This window comes from Malaclemys terrapin, chromosome 12, assembly GCF_027887155.1.
Source record: "Malaclemys terrapin pileata isolate rMalTer1 chromosome 12, rMalTer1.hap1, whole genome shotgun sequence".
NCBI classification, from domain to species: domain Eukaryota; kingdom Metazoa; phylum Chordata; order Testudines; family Emydidae; genus Malaclemys; species Malaclemys terrapin.
The window spans coordinates 33,191,327-33,197,478 of NC_071516.1; positions in this window are offsets into that span (position 1 = coordinate 33,191,327).

A 6,152-nucleotide genomic window follows, 5' to 3' on the forward strand; every position below is an offset into this window, starting at 1 on the left:
TCCCAATGCGCAGCCGCCTCTGCTTGCACAGCTCCACCAGGTCGCTCTTAAGCCGCTTGGCATACATCTTCCTGCTGGCCACTCACCGGCCTGTGTGCTCACAGCTCCCCACAGTTCCCAGGGGGACCCCTAGTGTGCCAGCCCTTCTCGAGGTCACCGCCTCTCTGCCAGGGTCGAGCTGCAGACTCCTCCGCCCCTGGGACCACTCGCTGCGATCCCCCCGGGGGACCCTGTTACTGCAAAAGTCCTTCTCGCTGGTCACACACTCCCAGGGGTAATAACCGTCTCTCTCCCACTCTTCAGCCGGCCTGGTCCCCGTCAATCCCCCTTCGTTTTACTGCTCCCCAGTCACTTACTGCAGGAAGCGCCGTCCACGGGGTGCAGTAGATCCCGCCGCTGCCACCAGTTGTCACGGAGTATTGGGGGACTCAGGGCCCTGCACTCAGGGCGATTCACCATGACTCTCAGCCAGCCAGTAGAGCAGAAGGTTTATTTGGATGACAGGAATACAGTCCAAGACAGGTCTTGCAGGCACAGACAACAGGGCCCCCCCTCAGTTAGGTCCAGCTTGGGGTCCCAGGGCATGCCAGCCCACCCCCCTTTGGGGGGTCAGAGCCATCTCTGCCTCCCAGCCATCTCTCCAGCCTCCTTCCAGCCTGCTTCCAGCACTCTCCCTTCAGCGACCCCTCCCACAGCCTTTGTTCAGTTTCCCGGGCCCCGGAGTCACCTGACCTCCAATCCCCTCCTGGGTTCTCATGTTACAAGCTCAGGTATGTTCCCTTGGGCCGACTCCCATCCCCCGATGCAGACCATCCTAGTCACACTCCCCTGTCAGCATTCCCACACCCCAGCAAGAACAGTCCCAGTTCGTCACAGGGCTCCTATCATCTTTTGTCTAAGACTGTGGGATCAGTCCAGGCGCCCTCTTTTAAAAGTTTCCCCATATGATCATACAGACTTTTCATTTTGTCAGAGGCTGGCCTCACATTTTCCCTAGCATTTCTTTTGGTTCAGTTTCTGCCATTGGCGGCCCCACATGAGAGCTCTCCTGCTGCAGGCCACAGCATGACACATACCTGCCTCAGTTTCCCTCCTTCAGAATCCCCAGGAATAGTCCACAAAGCCTTTCTGAGGGCAAACAGCCATGGTGGGGTTCATTTATCACAAAAGTCCCGTGCACATAAATATCACAAAAGTCCCACAACTTTTGTCCAAAATCTAGTCCTGGGGGAATTCTGCGCTAAAAAATCTAAAATTCTGCACCAAAAAATCCAAAATTCTGCATATTTTGTCAAAATAATGCAATCTAATCACACCAGTTTCACTTATTTTGGTAATTTATTTAAACTACACCTCTACCCCTATATAACGCTGTCCTTGGGAGCCAAAAAATCTTACTGCGTTATAGGTGAAACCGCGTTATATCAAACTTGCTTTGATCCACTGGAGTGTGCAGTCCTGCCCCCCAGAGCGCTGCTTTACTGCGTTATATCTGAATTTGTGTTATATCGGGTCACGTTATATCAGGGTAGAGGTGTACCATAAAGAAAAAAACCCACAATAACTGTTCAGCATTTTCTAAATACATGAAAGTTAAGTTACAAATACTTGGTAACCAATACCCTGCATTCCAGTTATAATCCTGGGTTTTCATGTAAATTACATCACTTTTATTTTGGTGTTTTGTAAAGTAGAATGCCACTTTAAATTGCTCAGACTTTCACACATGAAAGTCATACAGTTTTGCTAATCATTATCCTGAATTTTTTTTTTAAATGGATAAGTAAATTAGATCTTGAGCTGTCATCTAATCCCATTATGCCTCTCTGGCACAGGGAAAAAAGCAAGAAAGCTCACAGACCTTCCTAGCTGAGGATTCTGTTACAGGCGAGTCTCATCTTATGTGCATTTAACATGCGCGAATTCAGCTTTGCGCGTTCAGCAAAACCAAAACAAAAAAAAACCACCCCAAAAAGAGAAAAATAACAATGTAAATACTGTACCTGTAGTGCGGGCGACTCCGCCCGCCATTCCACTCAATGTAATTTTGACTATACGCAATTTTCGCTTTACGTGCTGACAGTGGAACGTAACCCCAGCGTAAGATGAGACTTGCCTGTACTGTCATTTACAATAAGGCTTCTTTACACCACCCTGGCAAGGGAAAGGAGCCTTACTTGACTAAGAATGGGAACAATTAACTAACAATGGGAACATCAGCAGCCTGCCTGCTTAGCTGTTACATTTCTGCTCGGCCTCAGGGACAGAGCCTGCTTCACACAGCCCTATGCCTCCAAGCCCGGGATGCAGCAAGAGGGACAGGGACAGAGTGAGTCTCTCTCACCCATTCGCACAGCCCAACCCCAGCCCCTAGGTCTGTCCACAGATGCATGCACGCATGCCCAGCCTCCACCCTCCCCCCCCCGACCCACCCCGTAGTGATCTGCTCTCTGCTGCTGGCTGCTCACAGCAGACGTGCCCGAACTGCCGGAGAAGGGGCATGTGTTCCCCACAGATTTCTTGGCTCCCCCATTTAGTGTGACCAGATGTCCCAATTTTATAGGGACAGTCCTGATTTTTGGGTCTTTTTCTTATATAGGCTCCTATTACTCCCCACCCCCGTCCCAATTTTTCACACTTGCTGTATGGTCCCCTACCCCCATTTTTCTGCAGAGGAGCCAAGAAATCTGCAGAAGATATGAATTCTGCATCCCTGCAGGGGAGCAGAGTTCCCCCAGGAGTAAAAATCCCCCAGCATAGTCCCACAAGTACACTCAACATACATCCCTGCCATCCCTCACCACGTCCCAGCTCTCCAGCGCAGTCCTGGCTTCCCTCACCATGCCCTGGCTCTCCAACACAGTCCTCTCCTGTCCTTTTACCAGCATAGTCTCTGTAGCTCTTCCAGCTGGAGTGCAACCAGCTCTTCCTGGGGGAACCTCCACAGCCTCTTTGCTGGGGCCATCCTTGCCAGGGGAGCATCCCTCACTCCCTCTGGCTCTCTCACAACTCCTCTGGATCCAGCTCTCTGGCCCTGGAGATGTCAGTAGGTAAGCTCCTCCACTGCTCCCCCGCCTTCAGCCCTTGCTTCCAGCTCCCCAACTTAGCGCCACCAGACAGCTCCCTCTAGATGCTCTCCTGCCTTCAGCCTTCTTCCAGGTCCCATAAAGTCTCATAGCCAATTCCTCCCTCTTCCCAAGGAGGGCCGACACAAAGTTTTCTGCTCTCTACAGCTTTCCCCAGAGATCCTCACCAGTCTCCTGATTGATTCTCACCAGGACTCTCTGAGTCTCCCTCTTACTGGCTCCCTCTTCTCTCTAGAACCCAGGTGCCTTGATCTTTTGGGTATGTCAACACAGCACTTTGGAGCAAGCATCATAAGAACAGCCATACTGGGTCAGACCAATGGTCCATCTACCCCAGTATCCTGTCTTCTGACAGTAGCCAATGCCAGATGTTTCAAATGAATAGAACAGGCATTCATTGAGTGATACATCCCCTGTTGTCCAGTCCCAGCTTCTGGCAGTCAAAGGTTTAGGGACACTCAGAGCATGGAGTTACATCCCTGACCATCTTGGCTAATAGCCATGGATAGGTCTATCCTCCATGAACTTATTTAATTCTTTTTTTAACCCAATTATAGTTGTGGCCTTCACAACATCCCCTGGCAATGAGTTCCACGGGTTGACTGTGCATTGTGTGAAGAAGAACTTCCTTTTGTTTGTTTTAAACTTGCTGTCTATTCATTTCATTGGGTGACCCCCTGCTTCTTGTGTTATGTGAAGGTAAATTACACTTTCTTATTCACTTTCTCCACGCCAGTCATGATTATATAGACCTCTATCATATGCCCCCTTAGTCATCTCTTTTCCAAGCTGAACAGTCCCAGTCGTTTTAATCTCTCCTCATATGGAAGCTGTTCCATACCTTTAATAATTTTTGTTGCCCTTTTCTGTACCTTTCCCAATTCTAATATATCTATTTTGAGACGGGGGACCAGATCTGCATGCAGCATTCAAGATGTGGGCGTACCATGACTTTATATAGAGGCATGGTATTTTCTGTCTTGTTATCTATCCTTTTCCTAATGGTTCCTAACATCCGGTTCGCTTTTTTGACTGCCGCTGCACATTGAGCAGATGTTTTCAGAGAACTATCCACAATGACTCCAATTTCTTTCATCAATAGTAACAGCTAATTTAGATCCCATTATTTTGTATGTATAAAAAGATCAGCCTAGCGGGACTTGTGCTGGCTCTCTAAAAGTAGCATTATAGGCAGTGCTTTGAAGCTGCAGCTCGGGCTTTGAAGGCCACTTCCCTCCCTAGGCTTCAGAGCCCCAGCTCCAGCCTGAGTTGCAATTTCAGAGCACTGTCTGTACAACTATTTTTGGAGCGTGAGGATGAACCCCACAAACTTGAATCTGTTGACCTAGGCTGGGAGACTCACTCCAAAATGCTGTGTAGACATGCTTTTATAACCCCGGGGAGCTGATCCACCCTCTTAATTGGCCACTGGTTTTGGCACAAGGGAGCTGGACCTGCTTCATTTACAGGGGCCAGCCACCTTGTGACAGTTTCAAATTGGCCAGCTTCAGCTTATCACAGACCATTCGTAAATGTGTTACTTCCTGCTCAAATGTTTTAGCATGTACCAGGATATCCTGTAGGCATAACTACCAGGCTGAGCGGGGTAAGTCATGTAACACCCTCTCCATTACTCTCTCAAATGCATCTCGTGCATTGCACAAGCCAAAAGCCAGCACTTAAATTACCACAAGTCTTGTCCTGCTGTAACAGCAGTTTTTATCTGTCTTTTGGATACACTTCCACTTGCCAATACCCATTTCTAAGGCCTTGTCTACACGGGGGGGAGGAGGGGGTAAGCGCAAGAATCGATCTAAGTTAAGCAACTTCAGCTACGTGAATAACGTAGCTGAAGTCGACATACTTAGACCTACTCACTGCGGTGTCTTCACTGCGGTGAGTCGACTGCTGCTGCTCCCCCGTCGACTCCGCCTGCACCTCTCACAGGAGTCGACGGGAGAGCGCTCCAGGGTTGATTTATCGTGTCTGGACTAGACATGATAAATCAACCCCCGCTGGATCGATTGTGTAGACATATCCTAAGATCCAGTATGGAAAACCAGATTGAACCTACTACAGAAGCTAGGGTACCATCTATTTGTGATAACAGATAAGAATCCTTTAAACTGACTTCATTTGATTTTCTATAGTCCACACAGACTCTGGTGCTGCTGTCCTTTTTCTTAACCAGAACTATGGGTGAGGCCCAAGGGCTGTTTGAAGGCTCAGTTAGGCCTTCCAGAGACATTTCTTCAAGGATTTATTGTGCTTCTTTCATTTTTCCTATGGGTAGATAATGGGGTGGCTGTTTAATGGGTCAGTTCCCTCAGTATCAATCTTTTGTTTGACCAGGGCAGTACAATCTATATCTTTGTTGGACTAGGAGAACAACTCCTGATTCCTAACCAGGAAGTCTCTTAGACTTAGGGCATGTCTTCACTACCCGCCGAATCGGCGGGTAGCAATCGATCTATTGGGGATCGACTTATCACGTCTAGTGAAGACGCGATAAAATCAATCCCCGATGGCTCTTCTGTCGACTCTGGAAATCCACCGCGGCAAGAGGTGGAAGTGGAGTCGACAGCGGCGCGGCAGCGGTCGACTCGCCGCCGTCCTCACAGCCAGGTAAGTCGACATAAAATACGCCACTTCAGCTACGCTATTCACGTAACTGAAGTTGCATATCTTAGGTCGACCCCCCCCCCCGCCCCCCCGTAGTGTAGACCAAGCCTTAGTTCTGCTGTTCCCCATTTTAAGTGTACAGCACTGCGCTGGAACAAGTCCAACAGAAACTCTGGGAGCCTCTTCCCCCTTGTTGTTTTCTTCTATATCAGCATTTACCAGAACCACTGGCTGGCTTTGCAACTGCAGACCCTTTTTTCACTGTTTGCTCTTTGTCAGAAACATTCAGCAAACAAGCAGGGATCAGTTCTTGTTTCAGCTCCACAAGAGCTTTAGCAACTAAAGTTATGTCTACACTGCAACTAAAACCCCACAGTTGGCCTGTGCCAGCTGACTTGGGCTCACGCTAAGGGGCCATTTAATTGAGATGTAGATGTTCCAGCT